We start from the raw sequence: 25,351 nt of genomic DNA, 5'->3' as shown, positions 1-25,351 counted from the left end.
AGGAGCCTAGTGGGCTGCCATCTATGGGGTTGCACAGAGTTGGACACGACTGAAGCGACTTAGCAGCAGTAGCAGCTAGCGGGGGAAGGAGAGGTTTGGACAAATTGAAAGAGTAACACCGAAACATATAAATTTCCATATGTAAAATAGATAGTTAATAGGAAGTTGCTATATAACACAGTGAACTCAACCAGGTACTCTGTGATGACCTAGAGAGAGAGGAGGGATTGGATGGTGGGAGGGAGGTTCAAGAGGTAGGGGACATATGTATACTTATGGCTGATTCTTGTATGGCAGAAACCAAGACAACATTATAAAGCAATTATCCTCCAATTAAAAATGAGTAAATAAATAAAAACTACCACTAGTGATGCATTTTGGTTTCTGTTTCCAAAAACCAGAAGGGCTGCTAATGTTGTTTATTACAAAGGGTTATGTCTTCACCTCAGGGGTTTAGAGACAGCAGCCATGGGCAGTTAGAACCTGGGCAAGGTTAGACTTGAGACTCTGGTTGTGCTGGGTACTGAGACCTGGGTGTTATGCACATGGGAAACGTTAAAAACCATGAGGGTACTTAGTGTTCTGGTACAGAGGCTTTCCTGCCGTAACTAGAGACTTTTATGAAAGAATTGCTAGGCCAGGACAGTGACTGTGGAGAAAACTAACAATTTACTCTCACTTTTGAATGTTAATTATGTATCAGCACTATACACTTTGAAGATGCTTTATTTAATTTTTATAAGAATATTCTGAGATTGATATCATGATTCCTATTTTAGAAAAAGAACCCCAGCAAGGTTAAGTTATTTGTCCAAAGCTACACTGTTAGTAGGAGTGGGGATTGTTATTAGTATAATATCTTGCTGACATAGTTAATATTGCAGTTTTAAGATAAGAAACTTGACGTGCTTGAATTATATTTTCAGGACACACTTTATATTTTTATCAGGCATTTTTAATGTTAAGAAATATAAATATGTGAATAATAAATATAGAAATTGTTTGGTTAATTCATAATTATTGTTTAATTTCCAACATAATGCCCATACAGGGATATTTAACTGTTTGTCTCCACCTGCTATTGTGTTAGTTGCTAAACCAAGCCAAAAATTAGTTAAAGGCATTATGCCTTATTCTATGTGATTTGTTTTAGGACAATTAGTATTTAGCACAGAGGGCATTCCAAGAAATCACCATTATGAGAAAGGAGAGGAAAATCACCATCTCTGTAAACATTTTTAAGTGATAAAGTTATGGTAGTTTGGGTTTCAGAGAAAAGTATACCTGAAGGCATGGCTTCGGAGGACAAGAGTTGGACAAAGCATCAGCAAGGTGTCAGGTGAGGTCTGCAGTATCAAGAGCAAGGCAGTAGGGAGCAGATATTCATAAGACAATACTGTTTTCAGTGCCTGGGGCCTTCCTCCAGTCCCAAGCAGGATCTGGGTTATGCCAGCTCCCTAGATCAGGCTGTGTGCCTGTGTTCCCATCTCTATCATCACTGACATCATGGTGGTAACCTGAATTTGGTCATGGTGGGAATCTTTATGGTACTGTGCTATGCTTAGTTGCTCAGCTGTGTCCAACTCTTTGCGACCCCATGGATTGTAGCCTGCCAGGCTCCTCTGTCCATGGGGATTCTCCAGGCAAGAATACTGGAATGGGTTGCCATGCCATCCTTGGGGATCTTCCCAACCCAGGGATCAAACTCAGGTTTCCCTCATTGCAGGTGGATTCTTTACCGTCTGAGCCAAGAAATGGGCAAATGCTACAAATCAGGACTTTCCGCACCAGCGAGCCAACTGTTAACTATTTACCAGCATACCACTGGTTTCCTTCTTTTCAACACCTGATCTTATTGTTTACTGGTTAAATAGCATGTCAGACTGTCATTTATGTCTGCGTGAACTACTGAGTATATTGAAAGTGTCACTACTCTAAGAAGTGATCCGTTTGGAGTTTAATATTCCCCCTGAAGGAGAGGTTTTTTTTTTTTTTTTAAAAAAAAGACATCAGACTCCAGATCATTCTCTGCATTAAAAGTTACTGTTAAGGATGTATATAAATAAAGCCTGTAGGTTATGGTTAAGGACAAGTGATTTTTGTCTCCTGGAGAACTTTTCCGTTAAATATTTCTCTAAATGTATTACAGTCCTTATTCTCTAAATGTTATAATCCTTCACTCTCCTTTTTTCAATAACATCAGTGTGAGAAAGAAAGGTATTTAAAATCAGAAATTTTCTAACTGGATTCATTAAAGGTAATTGTTCAAATTACTGCAGCATTCTTTCTTTAGTGGAAGAGTTCCTTGCTGCTTCTGTGTATCAAATATAATAGTTCATAAGAATTTGATTTAACACCTTATAACATGCCTATGGTTTAAAACTGCCTAAGACTACTTACGATTTATCAGAGAATTATTATTATTCAGTATTTTGGGTCCTTGATTAGAGTTGCTATAAACAACTGTTTTTTAAAGATGCTCAGTGACAGAAATCAAGTAATTTGTTTTCAAGGCACCAGATAAATAACAGGGTGAGGTGGAGACAGTTCAGGCAGCAGGTCTGAGAAGCAGCAGGAAGGCTTGTGAAGGTGAAGCATCACTGTGCTCTGAGTGATGGGCCAGCATGGAGAGCACTATGGGTCCTGGTGGAACGGAGCCAAAGGGCATTTGAGGAGACGGCTTCCTACTTCAATAGCCGGGGAATCATTAATTCTGGAGAAAAATGTCAACTTTACACAGCTGAGAGACGTTTGTACATTAGTTAGACTTTAAATCCTGATTTATATACAGTGGCCAGGACTTGTTTTCTAGTTTCATAAATTAGACTGACACATACTTAATGGAAATATTCAAGTACCATTTTGAATAACAACTTTGAAAATATTGTAAAACTACCTCTCATTTTGTTTTGCATTTAAATATTTGAGTTTAATTAAACTTGATACTGTAGAATAAAATAGTCTGTTTTTGCAGAGGATGAAATGTTTATTGTTTTTCATCATAACAGGTTAACCACATGGAAAACATTATTTCTTAACTATAGTTTTGACCTTGTTCTACTCCAGTGCTGGTTCCCTATTGCTTTCTATATAATGTACAGGTTACCACATATAGTGCAGATTCACAGTTAACATCCCTTGAATATAGTAACTCTTAAATTTTAATGTGTGTAAAATAACATGTGGGTTCCTGAGCATCACTCTCAGAGGTTTTGATTCAGTAGGTCTGGGGTAGGGCTCAGGGTTCTGCATTTTAAAGAACTACACTTTGAGGAACACTTATAACAGTTTCATCTATTTATTTTAACAGCTGTTATCATTTCTTTTTCTAGATCCCTTTCCTTCGTCCATATAGCAGGATCTTTCTGTTGAGGAATTGCCTCTTGTTCTTTGAAAAGTTGTCCACATATTTGGTCATGGAGTCTTTCTATAAGAATAAGCACCCTGCTTTGAATGTAATAGGCATGCTGAACTGTAGCTTCCTCCTGATGCCTGGGCATCTAGCTCAGACACCAGCAAACTTGGCCCTGGTATTTTAAGAACTTCAGGCAGGATCTTCAAAGACCAACAGAGGTTAAGTTTCTAAGATCTCCAAGTTTTGTTGTTAATATAACTGACTTTCCTTCCAGGTGTAAATGTAGAAATATAAAAACCATCCAGGTGAAATCTCCACTCATCCCTTGGAGCTGGGGTCCTCCTCCTTGATTTCTCATGAGCCCAGGAATTCCTAGGGACCCCATGGAATGTCACATAGTTATCAAGCACATAATCTTAATTCTGGAAAATGTAACTATCAAAAATAAATTAGAAATATTTAGTGGGGGAGTTGGACAAGAGGGGATCTTAGGTTTTCAAGAAGTTTGATCACTGGTATAGAAGGGATCAAAGGGTTTCACTTTTCTAGAGGATGCACTGGGTTATTATTCCATGAATATTGGACAGATTATAATAAATGAACTTCCAAAAGTCCTTGGTGGAAGAACATTCTTGTTAAATGGATAGAGATGTAGAGACTGTAAATGTGTGTATGGTAGGGCTATACTGAAATGCCTCCAGATTTATAAACTATTTCATATTGAGGCCAAATGGTTCTCTTTCAGTGTCCTTACACACTTTTTGAGGGGGAAATAAGGCAGTTAGTACTGCTTAGGACTTTCAGCCAGACCTCCTTTATTTTTTTTTTTTTTTAAGGAAATTCTTGTTTTATTTATGTATTTATATGGACTCCTTACACAAATAACATTCCTGTTCTCCTAAGGGTTTCTTCTATAAATTGGAATGGCCGAGGAAAAGCATTGTCTAATTTTGACTTGATTATACATGCTCAAAAGAGAAAGAGGGAGTGAAGAGAAAAGCGTTGGAAAGTCTTCGACTCTGGAGCTCAGCACGTACAACAGACGTCTCGGACTCGAGATTCATCCAGGTTGTCGGGTAGTTCCAACGCCGAGGGAGACTAGAGGAGCCCACCCCACCCCACCCCACCCCACAGAGAGAATTTCTACAGCTACTCTATCATGGTGCTCCAGCTAAAGCATAGGTTTCAAACTACAGAGTTTCAACTTAACATCTAAAATTTTAAACTGTAGCATTTCTGCGACAAATAAGCTCAGAGAGCTCATAAATCTGATTTGGTTGTTTCAATATTTCCACTTCAGTCGCACAGTCATGTCCGAGTCTTTGCGACCCCATGAACTGCAGCATGCCAGGCCTCCCTGTCCATCACCAACTCCCGGACTCTACCTAAACCCATGTCCATTGAGTCGGTGATGCCATCCAACCATCTCATCTTCTGTCATCCCCTTCTCCCCCTGCCCTCAATCTTTCTCAGCATCAGCGTCTTTTCAGGTGAGTTACCTCTTCACATCAGATGGCCAAAATATTGGAGTTTCAGCTTCAACATCAGCCCTTCCAATGAACACCCAGGACTGAGCTCCTTAGGATGGACTGCTTGCATCTCCTTGCAGTCCAAGGGATCCTTGCAGTCCAAGGGACTCTCAAGAGTCTTCTCCAACACCACAGTTCAAAAGCATCAATTCTTCAGTGCTCAGCTTTCTTTATAGTCCAACTCTCACATCCATACATGACCACTGGAAAAACCATAGCCTTGACTAGATGGACCTTTGTTGGCAAAGTAATGTCTCTGCTTTTGAATATGCTATCTAGGTTGGTCATAACTTTCCTTCCAAGGAGTAAGCGTCTTTTAATTTCATGGTTGCAATCCCCATCTGCAGTGATTTCGGAGCTCAGAAAAATAAAGTCAGCGACTCTTCCCACTGTTTCCCCATATATTTGCCTGATGCCATGATCTTAGTTTTCTGGATGTTAAGCTTTAAGCCAACTTTTTCACTCTCCTCTTTCGCTTTCATCAAGAGGCTCTTTAGTTCTTCACTTTCTGCCATAAGGGTGGTGTCATCTGCATATCTGAGGTTATTGATATTTCTCCTGGCAATCTTGATTCCAGCTTGTGCTTCCTCCAGCCCAACGTTTCTCATGATGTACTCTGCCTATAAGTTAAATAAGCAGGGTGACAATATACAGCCTTGAGGTACTCCTTTTCTATTTGGAACCAGTCTGTTGTTTCATGTCCTGTTCTAACTGTTCCGTCCTGACCTGCATACAGATTTCTCAAGAGGCAGGTCAGGTGGTTTGGTATTTCCATCTCTTGAACAATTTTCCACAGTTTATTGTGATCCACACAGTCAAAGGCCTTGGCATAGTCAATAAAGCAGAAATAGATGTTTTTCTGGAACTCTCTTGCTTTTTCCATGATCCAGCAGATGTTGGCAATTTGATCTATGGTTCCTTTGCCTCTTCTAAAACCAGTCTGAACATCTGGAATTTCATGGTTCACGTATTGCTGAGCCTGGCTTAGAGAATTTTGAGCATCACTTTACTAGCATGTGAGATGAGTGCAATTGTGTGGTAGTTTGAGCATTCTTTGGCATTGCCTTTCTTTGGGATTGGAATGAAAACTGACCTTTTCCAGTCCTGTGGCCACTGTTCAGTTTTCCAAATTTGCTGACATATTGAGTGCAGCACTTTCACAGCATCATCTTTCAGGATTTGAAATAGCTCAACTGGAATTCCATCACCTCCACTAGCTTTGTTCGTAGTGATGCTTTCTAAGGCCCACTTGACTTCACATTCCAGAATGTCTGGTCTAGGTGAGTGATCACACTATCGTGATAATCTGGGTCATGAAGATCTTTTTTGTACACTTCTTCCGTGTATTCTTGCCACCTCTTCTTAATATCTTCTGCTTCTGTTAGGTCCATACCATTTCTGTCCTTTACTGAGCCCATCTTTGCATGAAATATTCCCTTGGTATTTCTAACTTTCTTGAAGAGATCTCTAGTCTTTCCCATTCTGTGTTGTCCTCTATTTCTTTGCATTGATCGCTGAGGAAGGCTTTCTTATCTCTCCTTGCTATTCTTTGGAACTCTGCATTCAGATGCTTATATCTTTCCTTTTCTCCTTTGCTTTTCAATTCTCCTCTTTTCACAGCTATTTGTAAGCCCTCCCAGACAGCCATTTTGCTTTTTTGCATTTCTTTTCCATGGGGATGGTCTTGATCCCTGTCTCCTGTACAATGTCATAAACCTCATTCCATAGTTCATCAGGCACTCTATCTATCAGATCTAGTTTATATATATATACGTAAAACCCATTCCCTATACTAAAAGAATAGTGTGATGAAAGTAATCACTCTGTTAAATACTTGGTGGATAGTGTAAGAGCAGTGGGAAAACTATGGGCTAAGAAGTTATATGACTGAAGAAGGTCTACATTTTGCAACTACCAAGTGAGACAGAATAGTGGATATGAATGATTTAGAGGCTGGACTTGGGGAACATTCTTCATCGGAAAATTTGGCCAGTCCTTTCCTTTGGTTGCCCCATCTTCACATTTAGACTTCTGTCACGGAATTCATCTTGGTGTATCATTCACTGGTATAACTGTGTCCCACTTCTATAATGTTTGCTCCTCAAAGGTAGAGACCTGTGCATGAAGCATGTCATTCTTATCTATAGCAACCATGTTTCATTTTTTGTGCTGTGCTTAGTCACCTAGTCATGTCCAACTGTTTGTGACCCCAGGGACTTTAGCCCGCTGGGCTCCTCTGTCCATGGGGACTCTTCCAGGCAATAATACTGGAGTGGGTTGCCATGCCCTCCTCCAGGGGATCTTCCCAACTCAGGGATCGAACCCAGATCTACCGCATTTCAGGTGGATTCCTTACCATCTGAGCCACCAGGGAAGCCCACACTATGTTTTACTCACATAATTATAAAGGACATTTACTGATATTAATATATTATCCTTCATCAATTTGCACACATTTCTTATTTCTATGTCAGTGCTGTCCTTTTTCTAGTTATCCCCAACAGTAGTGACTTTTAATATTTATATAATAAAACTGAGTTTCTTGTGGTCTTGTGGGCAAAAATGAATGCATTTATAATCATTTACTTTCTTGCATAATAAGAATTTATGATAAGGAATGATTACTACAATTTGTATTTTTCATTTTTGTTTCACTTTTTATTGGGGCTGATCTGTTTGTATTTGTGTTATAGAGATATATTTGAATTTTAATGCTCACTTAACTTGAGTTGAGGATGCATAGGTTAAGAACTTACAAGAGAAATGCAGAGTAGATTTTGTACAGGTAGCTTGAGTATTTACTGAGTAAGCTCTTGGGGGAAAAAGATTTGATGTCTTAGTCCAGAATGTTTCAAATGTTGCTTGCTTGATTTTGTTTTAAATGGCATAATATACCTGACAGTATTTTTCTGCTTGTATCCTGGACCTTAGATGTGTGATCCAAGTTACTGTCCCCTGAATTACTGGCATTGAGTTTAACCTCTTTTCAAGGAACCATAAGTTCTAGTTGTTAAAGTAAAAATAGTAGAGATATGTAGCAAACTTTTATGTAAAGAAATAAGTGAAATGTGAAACTAAAATATTTAAATAATACAACTTTAAAGAAATAAAATGACAAACAGTACCAGTGCAAGGGGAAATATTGGGTAAATATTAGATTAATTAAAATGTCATTCATTCATTCCACAAATATTTATTGAGAGCTTCTCTGTACTAGACATGTAGTGATAAAGTGGGTCACCCTGATCTTATGGGACAAGACACACAATAAACAAAACAATATAAATTACATAGTATGTTAGATAATGGTAAGTGCTATGGAATAAAAATCCTCAGGGTAGGGGGATTGGGATCACTGAGTTGCAATGTCGTGTAGGTTCTGAGTGTAACAAAGTCTATGAGGAGCTGAGGGGTGAACCATGTGGCTGTTTTGAGGAAGAGCATTCCAGGCAGAAGCCAGAGACAGTGCAAAGCCCTGAGGTGGGCATATGCCTGACTTTACTGAGGAAAAGTAGGGAAATCAGTGTGACGTGTATCAGAGGAGATTCTTGTTTCCATACATTATGGTTGAGGGTTAGAAGTTGATTGGTTGATTTCCTGTTTTGATTAATAAGGAATAATCATTTGTTCCATAACTGTATTACTGATTTTTCAACAAGCAAAAATTCAGTGAAGTATATTTTAATAAAAAATTGCTTAAAACAAGGGCTGGGGTGGGAATACAAACTAGTACAGCCACTATGGAGAACAGTGTGGAGATTCCTTAAAAAACTGGAAATAGAACTGCCATATGACCCAGCAATCCCACTGCTGGGCATGCACGGAGGAAACCTTGAAAGAGACATGTATACCCCAATGTTCATTGCAGCACTGTTTATAATAGCCAGGACATGGAAGCAACCTAGATGTCCATCAGCAGACAAATGGATAAGAAAGCTGTAGTACATATACTGGAGAAGGCAGTGGCACCCCACTCCAGCACTCTTGCCTGGAAAAATCCCATGGACGGAGGAGCCTGGTAGGCTGCAGTCCATGGGGTCACTAAGAGTTGGACACCACTGAGCGACTTCACTTTCATGCATTGGAGAAGGAAATGGCAGCCCACTCCAGTGTTCTTGCCTGGAGAATCCCAGGGATGGGAGAGCCTGGTGGGCTTGCATCTATGGGGTCCCACAGAGTCAGGCACAACTGTAGCAACTTAGCAGCAGCAGCAGCAGTACATATACACAATGGAATATTACTCAGATATTAAAAAGAATACATTTGAATCAGTTCTGATGAGGTGGATGAACCTGGAACCTATTATACAGATTGGAGTAAGCCAGAAAGAAAACCACCAATACAGTATACTAATGTATGTATATGGAATTTAGAAATATGATAACAACCCTATATATGAGACAGCAAAAGAGACACAGATGTATAGAACAGCCTTTTGGACTCTGAGGGAGAAGGTGAGGGTGGGATGATCTGAGAGAATAGCACTGAAACATGTATATTATCATATGTGAAACAGATGGCCAGTCTAGGTTCGATGCATGAGACAGGGTGCTCAAGGCTGGTGCACTGGGATAACCCAGAGGAATGGGATGGGGAGGGAGGTGGGAGGGGGGTTCAAGATGGGGAACACATGTACACCCATGGCTGATTCATATCAATATATGGCAAAAACTACTACAATATTGTAAAGTAATTAGCCTCCAATTAAAATAAACTAAACGAACAGGGTTGGCAAGTTAGGCTTTGCAGGACACATGGTCTCTGTCTCAACAACTACTCGACTGTTCTGTTGTATCATGAAAACAGCTCTAGAAAGTGTGTAAATAAATGGGTATGGCTGTGTTCCAGTGAGCTTGATTTATGATCTCCGATGTTTGAATTTCATAGAATCTTCACATGCCATGAAATAGTCCTCTTTTGATTTTTTTTACCCATTTAAAAAATGAAAACCATTCTTAATTTAGGGGCTATATAAAAACTGTTCATGGGTTGAATTAGATTCTAAGACCAAATAGTTTGCCAATCCCTGATTTAAACATAATTAAGATTTTGTTGATTCACAACTAGTATATGATTTTATAGTTTTCAAGGGCTATTAGTGTAAGCATCATTTATTATTGTATAATATTTAAAATAGATTGTGTTGTTATGGGTTTATATTAAAGTTCTAATCTTTAAAAGTATGCTGCATCATTGTCTGTTTTTTCAAAATGGATGGTGCACAATTGGAAAAAAACATCTAATTATTTGCATTTTTGGTTCATAAGGTTTTATTTAGGTAAGAATTTATTAGACAATATACAGCAGAGATAGATGGGTAGATAAACAGTTCAGAAATAGAATTAATCATTAGAAAAATTTTGGTAAGATGACAAATTAAAATGTTTCTTAAAAGGAGATTTCAGAAAATGAATTTTTTCAACCCATCAGTTCAGTTCAGTTCAGTCACTCAGTCATGTCCAACTCTCTGTGAAACCTTGAATTGCAGCATGCCAGGCCTCCCTGTCCATCACCAGTTCCCAGAGTTCACTCAAACCACGTCCATCAAGTTGGTGATGCCATCCAGCTATCTCATCCTCTGTCATCCCCTTTTCCTCTTGCCCCCAATCCCTCCCAGCATCAGAGTCTTTTCCAATGAGTCAACTCTTCGCATGAGGTGGCCAAAGTACTGGAGATTCAGCTTTAGCATCATTCCTTCCAAAGAACACCCAGGACTGATCTCCTTTAGAATGGATTGGTTGGCTCTCCTTGCAGTCCAAGGGACTCTCAAGAGTCTTCTCCAACACCACAGTTCAAAAGCATCAATTCTTTAGCGCTCTTTATTGTTAATGTCAATTTCTTAAAGATCTTAGTAATTATGAGAGGCTATTTCAAAGATTTAAAGTTCGTGATATATCTTTATTTAACAGTGGAGGAGTACAGGAAGTTGACAGTAGAAGCAAAGAAAATGAACTGGTAGATGTTAGATTTTTTGGTAGTCTAAGAGTTTTCTTTTTTTTTTTTTAATGGTTTGAAAACTACTAAAAAATACATTTCTAAATTTTTATTTATTTTTTGCTCTGAAACAAGGGGATAAGATTGGGAACAGTGGGAGGTGGCAGTGCAATAGTATGGTATGGTGCGTGTGTGCTTGGTTGAGTCTGATTCTATGACCCCATGGACTGTAACCCACCAGGCTCCTCTGTCCATGGCATTTTTCAGGCAAGAATACTGGAGTGGGTTGCCATTTCTTCCTCCAGGGAACCTTCCTGACCCAGGGATCTAACCTGAGTCTCCTGAGTCTCCTGCAGGTAGATTCTTTACACTGAGCCACCTGGGAAGCCTGGTGGAATAGTCTGCTGCTAAACTTTTCCAGTGTAGTTTTCGTTTGAGATACTATGTTTTTCATCTTTAGAAGTTCAGTTTGCATTTATTAAAAATATTTTCCATTTCTCTACTCATCAACTTCATGGTTTCTTCAGTCTTCTTGAAGAAAGCATATGGAATATTGCTTTGTAATTTCTGTTTTTGTTCCTCTTGAATGAATTTTAACCTGGTTATGGGTCATATTTTCCTGCTTTGTTCATGCTTGGTAATCTTGACTAGATATTGGACATGGTGAATTTCATGTGGTACTGGATATTGTTTTAGTAATTTTGAGCTTTATTCTCATGTGCAGTTAACAGGCATCCGTTTGATCTTCTTGAGGCTTACTTTTAAAATTTGTTAGTATAGGTTCAGAGAAGCCTTTAGTCAAAGGAAATCTTGACCTCATTATTGACTTTATTTGAAGATATTAGTAAGCATTTCCTTTCTTGCACATTGGAACACGAACTATGCTATGCTTTTTGTGAGCTCTGGATATCATTTTCCCTACTCTTGTCTGGTGGTTCTTTCCTCCAGCCTCAGAGCTGTCCTTACATGTGTTCACTGATCGGTACTCAGGAGACTTCTCTCAGGGTCTTGGGAACAATCTCTCTGTTCTCATCAGTGTTTCACACCACAGAATTCTGGCTGCCTTTGCTTCCTTGAACTCTTTGAGTTCTGTCTTTTTATTTCAGTGAGAGCATTGAGGTCTTCTGGGTTCTCCTCTCTGTGCTGTTGCATTCACATTCTCTCCAGGCAGTGCACTGGAGCAGTTGAAGCACTCACCTTGTTGATTTCTTTTGAGAAATTACTGTCTTGATTGGCTCTTGTCCAGGGTCTGACCATTGTCCTTTCCTGTATATGATCACATTTTCTAATTGTTTAAGGTGGGAGAGTAAATCTAATTACTGATGGAGGGAAGAGGAGGTGAGACTCAGTTAACCATTAAATCTGCTTGTTAATAATCAACACTGAAATCACATTGGTTTGCACTGATTACGAAAACACTGCCAGGGTTATTTTTAGGCATTGGTTTATGGCTCTGATGTGATGAAAAAACCTTACAATTATACCTCCAGGTAAAAAGTTTACCTCAAACTATTTCTTTCACCTGTTCTCTTGTTTTTTTGGTAATACATCTCTCAATTATGGAAACTACCAAAGAAATATAGACTATCAAATGGTAAAAGGCATTTTCTCCCAAGTTAAAAACACTAATTTTGCTATAATCTTGATGATACCTCCTGAGCTACTATAGGGATGTAAAGTCTGGATATGTGTATGTAACAGAGGGAATTTTTACCAGGGTACAAGGTAGATGTGTTAGCAGGGGCTTTGAATTGAGAAAGGACTTGCACTTATGGTTGTCATGTTTAGAACCCCACCTTAAAATTTTGCCTCCATTAGACTCTGCAGATTGTTACCACTGATATGGCCATGTTTTTCAGGGGAGAGGTCAATCTTAGAAAAATATTATCAGGACTATTTATTGGTACTTGCTTTATCAGCTCTTGGCTGCTGAAAAGACTGTTCCAAAGTTGGTCTTATAAGGAATAATGGCATGTCTAGTAGGGAAAGCTAAATTAGTTCATGAGACCTCTCCTCACTCTAGGGATTGTACATCTACCTGAAATAGGTGGCCTTGCTTCAATTCTTCTAACTAGAATGGAAGTTAAAAGTTAGATGATACCAAGACTGAGAACCTCACAAGGGTTGTTGTTTAAAGGTGTAAACACATTACATAAATGTTTAGTTCACATCTGTAATTTTAAGTTACAAATAAATTATTTTAACTAAATGCCTTTAGCTAATTAAACAAGAAAGGGATTATTAGAAGAAAGGAAGTGAATGGCCCTCAGACTTAAGAGCTATCTTATGTAGGCCACTGACACCTGGGGTCCTCACTTTTGTATTTCCACAGACCTCAGGGATATTAGAGGCGCTATGCTGAACTTGAGTTAGACAAGGCTGTGGTCCATGTGATCAGATTGGCTAGTTGTCTGTGACTGTGGTTTCAGTCCGTCTGCCTTCTGATGCCCTCTCTCAGTGCCTACCATCTTACTTGGGTTTCTCTTACCTTGGATGTGGGGTATCTCTTCATGGCTGCTGCAGCAAAGAGCAGCCGCTGCTCCTGAACTCCGATGTGGGGTTGCTCCTCTCAGCCCCACCCCGACCTTGGGCATAGGGTAGCTCCTCTCGGCTGCGCTTGTGCGCCCGTCGCAGCCAAAGCCTTTGACTGTGTGGATCACAATAAACTGTTGAAAATTCCGAAAGAGATGGGAATACTAGACCACCTGAATTGCCTCTTGAGAAACCAGTTAGATCTGGACATGGAACAATAGACTGTTCCAAATAGGAAAAGGAATAGTCAAGGCTGATAAACGCTGGGCTGGAAGAAGCACAAGCTGGAATCAGGATTGCTGGGAGAAATATCAATAACCTCAGATATGCAGATGACACCACCCTTATGGCAGAAAGTGAAGTGCCTCTTGAAAGTGAAAAAGGAGAGTGAAAAAGTTGGCTTAAAGCTCAACATTCAGAAAACTAAGATCATGGCATCTGGTCCCATCACTTCATGGCAAATAGATGCGGAAACAGTGGCTGACTTTATTTTTCTGGGCTGCAAAATCACTGCAGATGGTGATTGCAGCCATGAAATCAAAAGACGTTTACTCCTTGGAAGGAAAGTTATGACCAACCTAGATAGCGTATTGAAAAGCAGAGACATTACTTTGCCAACAAAGGTCCATCTAGTCAAGGCTATGGTTTTTCCAGTGGTCATGTATGGATGTGAGAGTTGGACTATAAAGAAAGCTGAGTGCCGAAGAATTGATGCTTTTGAACTGTGGTGTTGGAGAAGACTCTTGAGAGCCCCTCAGACTGCAAGGAGATGCAAGCAGTCCATCCTAAGGAGCTCAGTCCTGGGTGTTCATTGGAAGGACTGATGCTGAAGCTGACACTCCAATACTTTGGCCACTGCATGCGAAGAGTTTACTCATTGGAAAAGACCCTGATGCTGGGAGGGATTGGGGGCAGGAGGAGAAGGGGACAACAGAGGATGAGATGGCTGGATGACATCACAGACTCGATGGACATGAGTTTGGGTGAATTCCGAGTGTTGGTGATGGACAGAGAGGCCTGGCATGCTGTGATTCATGGGGTCGCAGAGTCGGACATGACTGAGCAACTAAACTGAACCCATAGTTTAAGTGTTTTTAATTTCATTATAACAGGCTGAGAAAAAAAATCCATTTTCTTAGCAAATATTGGAGTTTTTATTTGACTTTAAGATGTTTATCAATAATAATTTAGATGTTAGTTCAGTTCAGTTGCTCAGTTGTGTCTGACTCTTTGCGACCCCATGAACTGCAGCATGCCAGACCTCCCTGTCCATCACCAACTCCCAGAGCTTACTCAAACTCATGTACTTTGTGTCGGTGATGCCATCCAACCATCTCATCCTCTTTTGTTCCCTTCTCTTCCTGCCCCCAGTCCCTCCCAGCATCAGGGTCTTTTCCAATGAGTCAACTCTTCTCATGCAGTGGCCAAAATATTGGAGTGTCAGCTTCAGCATCAGTCCTTCCAATGAACACCCAGGACTGGTCTCCTTTAGGATGGACTGGTTGGATCTCCTTGCAGTCCAAGAGACTCTCAAGAGTATTCTCCAACACCACAGTTCAAAAGCATCAATTCTTCGGCACTCAGCTTTCTTTATAGTCCAACTCTCACATCCATACATGACCACTGGAAAAACCATAGCCTTGACTAGATGGACCTTTGTTGGCAAAGTAATGTCTCTGCTTTTGAATATGCTGTCTAGGTTGGTCATAACTTTCCTTCCAAGGAGCAAGCATCTTTTAATTTCATGGCTGCAGTCAGCATCTGCAGTGATTTTGCAGCCCAGAAAAGTAAAGTCTGACCCTGTTTCCATTGTTTCTGCATCTATTTGCCATGAAGTGATGGGACCAGATGCCATGATCTTCGTTTTCTGAATGTTGAGCTTTAAGCCAACTTTTCCACTCTCCTCTTTCACTTTCATCAAGAGGCTTTTTAGTTCCTCTTCACTTTCTGCCGTAAGGGTAGTGTCACCTGCATATCTAAGGTTATTAGTATTTCTCCCAGCAATCTTGATTCCAGCTTGTGCTTCCTCTAGCCCAACGTTTCTCATGATGTACTCTGCATAGAAGTTAAATAAGCAGAGTGACAATATACAGCCTTGACGTTCTCCTTTTCCTATTTGGAACCAGTCTGTTGTTCCAAGTCCAGTTCTAACTGTTGTTTCCTGACCTGTATACAGGTTTCTCAAGAGGGAGGTCAGGTGGTCTGGTATTCCCATCTCTTTCAGAATTTTCCACAGTTTATTGTGATCCAATTTGGTGTATTAATAATAATAATTTTCCTTAGTGTTTATGTAGAGTTTCAAAATTAATGTAAGATAAAGTAATAAAGTAGTTAAGCAAATTAAATTTATTTCCTTTGGCTCCAGTCTGCCATATCTACATTTATGTTTACTCCTTATGTTTTTCTCCCAGGTCCCTGAGTTTCATTCTGTTTAGCACCTGGAAAGCCTTTTCAAGAGCATCTGATAAGTTCGTTTACACTCAGATACAAGTAACAGATACAGTTTAAAGTATTGTTATCCCAAAGGTCTGTGCATTGTAATAGAAAAAAGGGAGAATCCTTATGTTGTAAAAATTAATCTCTAGTAGTGAAGTTTTCTATTGGGAAGAGGGGAAGAGTTTCTGTTTGTTTTTAATCTATAGGGGTTTTTTCAAGCTCTTAAAACCACACCAGCCAGGTGGCTACAGCTGTGCTTCTACCCAAGATTAGCACCTTAAGGTAATTCCATCTTCAGTTAGTTCAGTGCTTTATAAATTATTTCTAATCTTTAAAACATTCCACTTGTAGTGAAGAGACAATATTTTAATATGTTTGACAGGGGATGAAACAAATATTATAGAGAAGTAGAATAACATATTTGAAAATACTTAGAAAAGGGTTAACACATTTTACAGACATATATTTTTTCTTGGTAAATTGTTTCAGCCCTGACAATTTTAGCAGTCTCACTAAATTTTTAATCAAAGTACTAATTTATAATGGATAAGGAAAGTAGAAGTAAACACTGAGATGTTTTAAGAATGAGCTGTGTTAAGAACTCTTATTTCTTTGAGTGCCTAAATTAAACCATAAATCATCATTTTATTTTTTTGGATTCTGGGTGTTTGAACAGGGAAGGGTAACATAATAGACTGTCAAATGGCCAATGCCAAGGTGAAAATGTCTGGCATATATATATAAACTCACATCTTAATGAGCTACTCATTGATCTGGTCACTTTTAGAAAAAGGAAAGCAGCTCTTCTCTGATAACACGGGGAACTGAAAGAAGTGCTGCCAAGGAAAACAGCTACTACATATTACTGGTTCTGCTAGAATTCCTGTTAACATACTTCCTTAAAAAGATGCGTTTCCTGAAGGAGCCAAGCTCTTAAGTGGTAATATGACCAAAACACTGTAAGTCACTCTTGTGTTTAAAACATAATCCAGATAGAGGAAATACTAGGGTCAAGATTTGTAAACTACAACTAAATTATGAAAATTATTCTGTTTCCTTGTATTCATGCATTCAAGAGCTCTGAAAAACGCAGCATTGTGTGACTTCCTCAATTATGTAACTTGTTTAAGCATATTGGGTAGGAAGTGAAAATAGCTACCTTACTTAGATTTTATCTGTTTTTTGTATTAAAGAGGATATTCTATTTATTATGAAATTTTCAAAAGAGAAAAGCATCAAAGTTACTAAAAACTCAAATCATGTTATTTTTGTAATTAAAGGGAAATGTCACCAATTTACTGTTTCATGAAATAAATGGCTGTTGCATTTATAAAGTGCTATTAATATGGAAATTATAGAATGTATTTTTAAATACTGTAAGATATTGTTACTTGTACCAGTAATGGAAGGACATTATCCTACCAATATTTGCTCCTAATTTTAGCTAAATGTGTGAATTGAAATGTTGTTTGTGATTCTCCATGCAGGGAGAAAGACTAGTACTTTACCAAGGGCAGGGTGGTGAGAGTAGAACTGTGGGTTAAGGTGTAAGGAAGGATGGCAAATAAGCAAATGAAAAGATGCTCAACATCATTAGTCCCACTAGGGCAAGGGAAATTAAAACCAGATGGAAGTATCACTATATACCTGTTAGAATGTCTAAAATTAAAAAGACTGGTCATACAGAATGTTGACTAGCACGTAGAGGAATTAAAACTCTCATGCTCCATTGGTATCTAATGTAAAATGGTGCTACCACTTTGGAAAACAATTGGCACTTTCTTTAAAAGTTAAACATATACCTGCCTATATGACCAGCCAGTCCACTCTTAGGTATTTACTCAAGAGAAACAGATCCTTTTATCTTTACAAAGACTTGTACACAAATAGCCAAAAAGTGAAAACAACCCGAGTTGACTTCATCAATAGGTGAATGGATAAACAAGTTGTGGAATATCCATACAATGGGATACAACTCAGCAATAAAAGAGAATAAACAGTGGATACACTCAGCAACATGGGTGACCTCAAAATAATTATACAGAGGGTGGGGGAAAGCCATATCAGATGAGTACATATTTTGTAATTCTAAAATTCTAGAAAATAGAGATTAATCTTAATCTATAGTGACAGAAAGCAGCAGAGGTTTTGGGGGAGAAGGTGTGCAGAAGGAACGGATTACAATGGGGAAGTCTGGGGGAGATAGATATGTTCTTTAACTTGATTATAGTGATGGTTTCATAGGCATATACATGTGTCAAAACATCAAATTGTATACTGTAAATATATGTGATTTATTGTGGTGGTGGTTAATTTTGTCATCCTTCCTAGGCTAAGGGATGACTAGATAGCTGGTAAAGCATTGTTTCTGAGTGTGTCTGTGAGTGTCTCCCAAAGAGAGTAGTTTTGAACTGATAGATTGAATAAAGAAAATTGCCAGCACCAATGTGGATGGAATTCCCCCTTTCCCCATATTTCTCAGATCTCTGGGCTTGCACTGCAACTCAGCTACTAAACTGCCAGCTTTTCTGGCCTCCAGCTTGTGGACAGGTCTTTTGAGCCTAAATAACTGTGTGAGCCAATCCCCTCATGATAAATCTCTTTCTATGTATTTGTGTCTCCGGTTCTGTTTCTCTGGAGAACGTTGACTAATACAGTTGTATATCAATTATACCTCAGTAAAGCTGTTAAAAATATTATATGTCTGCCTACCCAGTTCTCAATTTGCAGCTTAATTGTATACAGTAACTGCTGCTTATTTTGTGGGTGGGGGATGAAGGGTATGCCGGACCATCCTGTTCATGCTTTGGTTTCTGTGCTGTTTCCCCAAAATGTTAGGTAATAAACTCAATGTGACTAATCACATATGTACTTTCCTAAGGTTCAGTTCTCTTTCAGATATTGTAAACTCTACTACTCCTATGTTTGCTGAATCCTTAGTTCAAACAATGAGACGTGGTAGTTGCTTTTATTGGTTGTAAATGATCCTGGTGATTCATCTTTCTTGTTTTTTTTTTTTCACTTGAAACATGAAGGCTATTTTGATAGAACTCACATTTTGATCTCAAGGCTTGAAAATCTTGTGTATCTACCTATTTTGATGAATGTTGGACTTGGAGACTGCTTGGTTATAAATGGTACAGTATTAAAATAGAAATCAAACTTGAAAATATTTGACATGCAATGCTTTGTATTATAAAAGCCTTATTTGTCATCTATTTGCCTTTCTCTTCCTGAAGTATGCTTATATTTGATAAAAGCATTCTGATTCACTGAAGTTTTATTTGTAAAGAAATGTTTCTGAATAATCAAATTTCTGAGGAGGCAGATTTTCTGCCTAGGCAGCAAAACTTGGTGTAAGAAAATGGTATTGCTGATTTGTTGTGTGACCTTGGTCAATGCATAGCACTTTGTCTTAGTTTTCTGTTCTTTGAAATATATGTGTTTTCCAAAGCATAGTACTGTAAGCTGACATTGTGAATTTTTAAGCAGTAGTTTGCCAATGTATTTTCTCTTTCTTTACTTGGTTGCACATTTTTCACTCAGATAAGGTCTTTTGTTTCTCATATATTGTATTGTACTGTATAGAGATGGCTTAGATGGTAATAGCAGTGATGCCTAACTGGGAAGAGGACATTAAAATAATTAAAATTTTGATGTCCTCTGGAAGTTAGTATACAAAAATCAAGATTTCCATACTAATTTAAAAGATTAAAAAATATGTTTTCTGCTTCCCATGTCAACTAGAACTATTTGTTTGAAATATCACCAGATACTTCTTATACAGTTTTCCCAGTATTTGCAAGGCCTCATGGGCATATGGTTCAAGTAAAGGCTTAGCTTCTGTACTGGGGAGACCAGGGCAGAATTTGCATTTTATTGATAAGCTGTGCTGTCATGACTTTCAATGCAAAAAGAGTTCAGCTTGGTTTGAGTCATTAGAGAAGGTGTTATGATCTGATCTGGTGCATACTTCAGACAAATGGAGAGAAGCTGGGGAGAGGCAGAATTAAAATTAGGTCTTGAGGATAGGATACAAAGAAGTGAGTGAGGAGACCTCTCCTTTCACGTTGGTGATGAGCCTGACGGCCAAGTGAGGCCAGTTTAGGGAGAACACGGAAAACTTAATAGAGAAGTTCGGAGTTTTGTGGTTAAAGACAGAAAGCCATTGTAGATTTCTGAGCAGTGAAATACAATGTGTGAAAAATTGAAGAATCTTGTCTTGAAGACTGCAGGAATACAAATTCAAGGGATAGAGGTGTTGACAAGGCAGTGGACAGTTGTTTTACCTAAAATATAAATAGATTATTTAGAATTGCTTATTTTTCTGGATATTGATGCTGCTGCTGCTAAGTCTGGAGAAGGAAATGGCAACCCACTCCAGTGTTCTTGCCTGGAGAATCCCAGGGACGGGGGAGCCTGGTGGGCTGCTGTCTATGGGGTCTCACAGAGTCAGACACAACTGAAACAACTTCTATCAAGGTTTGCTTCTATCTTTCCAGTCTTGTTTTCTTTTGTGTTGTTCACTCAGTTCTCTATTTTAGCAACAGTGAGCAGCACAGCATTTCTCAGGCTATTCTTTCTGACTAGAATTCCTTCTGTCATCCTCTTTTGTGATGCACTTTTGTTTTCTGAGTCTCCGCTCTGATGCCACCTCTTTTATCACCTTCTTCAACATCATTTTTCCTTTAATGATTTTTGCTTTTCCTTATACTCCATAACACTTACAGAGGCTACTCTAATAATACTGATCACATCATTCTGTGACTTAGTGTTTATTTGACTCTTTTATAATATTTAGTAATCAGTGAGCTTCTTGAGGACAAAGGCCATTATACCTGTATACCAAGCATCTAAGTGTAGCTCCAGTAAAATGGTAGGCATTTTTGAAAAAGTACTTCTTGAATGAATGAAAGGGTCTCTCTCTATCTCTATTGAATGTTGAATTTGAGGTCTTGTGAGATTCTACCCAGTATAAACTTTAGTGGGTGAAAATGCAGTAGAAGTTCATGTTCCATGAAAATTTAATGACATGAAATTTAAATAGGTTGATTAGTAATTTTATTGGTTATTTTGAATAGAGTTATATTACAATGTGAATCATCAAATAACTTATTCAGTTACTACTTTGCTGCTGTAGAAAGCAAAAGGACTTTCTGTGACTGGACTGTAATACATTTCTCTATCTTCTGTAACTCATTGTTAATAGAACTGATTTTACTGCCAGCATATGAATAAAAGCACCCTTCTTTTTACTCTTTTATTCTCTCATTCAGAGAGGTAGTTATTATGGCGTTTGGTAAGACATGGCTGCTGATTCTAGCCATTTACATATTTTTTTTGAGAGAGAATCGGTTTTCAGAGCTTTAAAACGGTCAAGTTCCAATTAAGTAAAAACTGCCATATAAAATAAGAAAAGGTCTGTTTATTTAATTTGTATTATATGTGGATATCTGGAGGACTAACATATTTGTTCCTTGACACTCATATCTAGTTCCTGAAGATGTATTTCTTTCATATATCATATCTGAGCTGACTGTTACTATTATCTACAGATTACAAACTTGGATGTTATTTTTTCTTTGTAATTAATGTCATATCTTTAGTTATAGTAATCACTTGTGATTTTATAAGTTTAGGTGAATTATTTTCCACTTTCAGTGATACCAGTTATCTGAGATTTAAATAGATGAAAACTTAGAGAAGCATTCAGTATATCCTATGCTCAATTCTTTATTTCTATGTACAGTTCCTTTTTACTTCCTTATTTTTCCTAAATTTTAACTAGAGGAATGCTAGTAGCCAGGAAGGATGCCAAGAAGATATATCTTGGAAAGAAACATCTTCAGGATAAAAAGCATTGAATGCCCTTGAAGTTTTGTTTTAATCTTCTTTAGGAAAGTATGGGATGTGGGGTTGGATTTCCTTATTATTGTGGCCAGCATCCTTTTAAATATATTCCAGTTTTTCAGAAAAGCTGATGAAGTATGACATACATGCAGTACATGTGGGCTCTACTCAGCAAGTAACTCAGAGGGACAATTGCCCTTCATGTTCTGGACATTAACCTGCAATTGATGTACTTTTAGATCACATTAGTTTTGAGTAGGGATATTTTATTACTGATTTATATGGAACTTGTGGTCCACTATAACTGCCAAATCTTTCCTTTTCTTTGTACTTTGCTTGGCTCCTCTTCCTGTGTTACTGATTTAAGAGCAGGAACTTTATATTTATGATAGTAAATTTCTTTTGTTAAATTTCAGTGGTGATTCCAACCTACTGAGATAATTTTGGGTCCTGATTCTCTTTTCCAGTTTGGTTACAGTTTTTACTTTGTAATAAGCTTACCATCTAATCATTTCCAAATCATTGTGGAGGAATCATGCTTGTCAGAACAGGCTGTAGGACCTTATGAAGTATTCAAAGACCTTGTTCCCTCTTACACATTTCTTAACTGTCCTTGACTCCTGGATGCCTACTGATATTCCTTGATGACAAAATGGAAAATAAAATGCTTTTAGGATAGCAAAGTGGACTGTCAAGCCTAATGCTCTTAAATAACTTCACTGGTTAGTATTCTCACACTTGAAATGCAATTTCCCTTGGGGGCACTGACATTTTATATCTGATCACCTCTCATTTCAATTAACATGCTTACTCATTCCCTCAAGAAGAGGTTTAGTCCTTAGTGATGAGTCCAGAAGATTCTAAATCATACTAGTGGAAAACACCAACAGTATAAGGATAATTTTTAAAGAAAATGTCTTTTCGTATTGTGGCATTTCAAGTAGGACAACGAGAATTGAGGAAACTGGGGCAATTCTTTGTTATGCAATTTTTCCTGAGATAGCTAAAAATATGTTCTCAGAAGAGAATTAATGAATTATAGTGATTAGATGTCAAGCCATTCTGTTTTAATTAGGGGTATTTAGCTTACCTAATAAGTGTTACCACAATCTGAAGGTAGAAAAGGTCTGTTAGGACAGCTTAAATTGATATTCTTTTTTAAAACGTTGGCTCAACATGTTAAGATAAAAATTTGAAACAAGCTTCTCTGTTCTAGTACTAGTGCTGCTGCTAAGTTGCTTCAGTCGTGTCCGACTCGCGACCCCATAGACGGCAGCCCACCAGGCTCCCCCACCCCTGGGATTCTCCAAGCAAGAACACTGGAGTGGGTTGCCATTTCCTTCTCCAATGCATGAAAGTGAAAGTGAAGTCGCTCAGTTGTGTCCGACTCTTAGGACCCCATGGACTGCAGCCTACCAGGCTCCTCTGTCCATGGGATTCTCCAGGCAAGAGTACTAGAGTGGGGTGCCATTGCCTTCTCCTCTAGTACTACTATGTAATATCAAATAGTTGCAGCTGAATGTACTCTTAGTTCTTACTCTCTTATGAGTTAATGACTTGTGAATAAGTGTTATCTCTTAGCCAGGGAGAAGTTACCATAAATGTATTGTCTGCATGAATGAATGGCTTAATGTCATGAAAGTTACGCATAGCTGAAACTTTAGAAAATTTGACAAATATTCATTTAGATATAAAGCATGATAAGTCTGATCATTTCAAAAATAATATAATTTTCTAAAATAAGATCCTAACTTTCATACAGGACAATTATAAATCATTTTTTTCAATAATGCTGAGTGTATTGTATATTTCAGGCTCTATGGCAAATAGGGGATGCAGAGATAAATATGAGATAATCTTGGACCTTATAGGAGCTCAGAGACTTAGATGGCACAAAATGGCCAATAAAATGATAAAGCTACTATCATAACCACAACAATAACCATAACTATATTTCATGTGAAACCACAAAGACGTATCTCATTTTATTGCACTTAAGAGATGTTGTGTTTTTTCAAACTGAAGGTTTGTGGCAAACGTGGGTGTCAAGCAAGTCTATCAGCACCATTTTTCTAACAGCATTTGCTCACTTTGTGTCTCTGTGTCACATTTTGTAATTCTCGCAATATTTCAAACTTTTAAATTATTATTGTATTTGTTATGGTGATCTGTGATCAGTAATCTTTGATGTTACTATTATAATTGTTTTGAGGCACCACAAGCAGTGCTCAGAGATGGCAAACTTAATAGATTAAAGTTGTGTGTGTTCTGACTGCTCCGCCAATTGGCAGTCACCCCATCTCTTTCTTAGACCTCAGTATTCCCTGAGACACAAAAGTATTGAAGTTAGGCCAATTAATCGCCCTACAGTGGCCTCTCAATGTTCAAGTGAAGGAACAATTACATGTCTTTCATTTTAAATCAAATCAGAGATGATTACAGGCTTCCTCATGGCTCAGTTGGTAAAGAGTCCGCCTACAATGCAGGAGATCCCCGTTCGATTCCTGGGTTGGGACGATCCAGTGGAGAAGGCTACCCACTCTATTATTCTTGGGTTTCCCTTGTGTCTCAGCCGGTAGAGAATCTGCCTGCAATGTGGGAGATCTGGCTTCAATCCCTGGGTTGGAAAGATCCCCTGGAGAAGGGAAAGACTACCTTCTCCAGTATTCTGGCCTGGGGAATTCCATGGACTGTATGGTCCAGGGGGTCGCAAAGAGTCAGAGATGATTAAATTTAGTGAGGAACGTATATTAAAAGCCAAGATAAGCTAAAAACTAGGCCTCTTGTGCCAAGCAGCAAAGTTGTAAATGCAAAGGGAAAGTTCTGAAAGGAGATTAAAAGTGTTACTCCACTGAACACAGAAATAAAAACATGAAACAACCTTATTACTGATAAGTTTTAGTGGTCTGGATAGAATATCAAATCAGCTACAACATTCCCTTAAGCCAAATCCTAATCCAGAGAAAGACTGTAACTGTAGCTTTCTTTGATTCTCTGATGACTGAGAAAGGTAAGGAAGCTGTAGAAGAGTTTGAGGCTAGCAGAGGTTGGTTCGTGAAGGTTAAGGAAAGAAGACATATCCATGAAAATGAAAGGTAAAGCAGTAAGTGCTAATGTAGACGCTGCAGCAAATTATTCAGATCTGTTGAAGATAATCAATTAAGGTGGCTGCACTAAACAGATTTTAATGTAGATAAAATAGCCTTCTATTAGAAGGAGATGTCCTCTAGGAATTTCATAGCTAAGAGAGGAAGTCAATGCCTGGCTTCAAAGCTTCAAAGGGCAGACTGACTCCGTTGTTAGAGGCTAATGCATCTGGTGACTTTAAGTGGAAGCCAGTACTCATTTACCATTCTGAAAATTCTACAGTCATTAAGAGTTGTGCTAAATGTACTCTGCCTGTGCTCTAACAACGGAACAGCAAAACCTGTATGACAGCTCATCTATTTACAGTTTACTGAATATTTTAAGCCTACTGTTGAGATCTACTGCTCAGAAAGAAAGGTTCCTTTCAAAATATTACTTTCATTGACAATACACCTGATCACCCATGAACTCTGATGAAGATGTGCAATGAGATACGTGTTGTTCTCATGCTTGCGAACATAGCATGTATTCTGCAGTCCATGGATCAAGAAATAATTTCAACTTTCCAGTCTTATTATAGAAAAACATTTTTAAAGGTTATGGCTACCCTATATAGTGATTCCTTTGA

General features: G+C 38.4%; 1 protein-coding gene across 9 annotated transcripts in view; it reads left to right on the top strand.

The window, feature by feature from the left end:
• The window catches only part of DNM3 (dynamin 3), a 641,139-nt gene that overhangs the window by 124,721 nt on the left and 491,067 nt on the right, over nt 1-25,351 (top strand). The window lies entirely within an intron of this gene.

Source organism: Oryx dammah, unplaced genomic scaffold, assembly GCF_014754425.2.
Source record: "Oryx dammah isolate SB20612 unplaced genomic scaffold, SCBI_Odam_1.1 HiC_scaffold_21, whole genome shotgun sequence".
NCBI classification, from domain to species: domain Eukaryota; kingdom Metazoa; phylum Chordata; class Mammalia; order Artiodactyla; family Bovidae; genus Oryx; species Oryx dammah.
The sequence above is the reverse complement of the archived record's forward strand: the minus strand, read 5'-3'. Positions and strand labels throughout refer to the sequence as shown.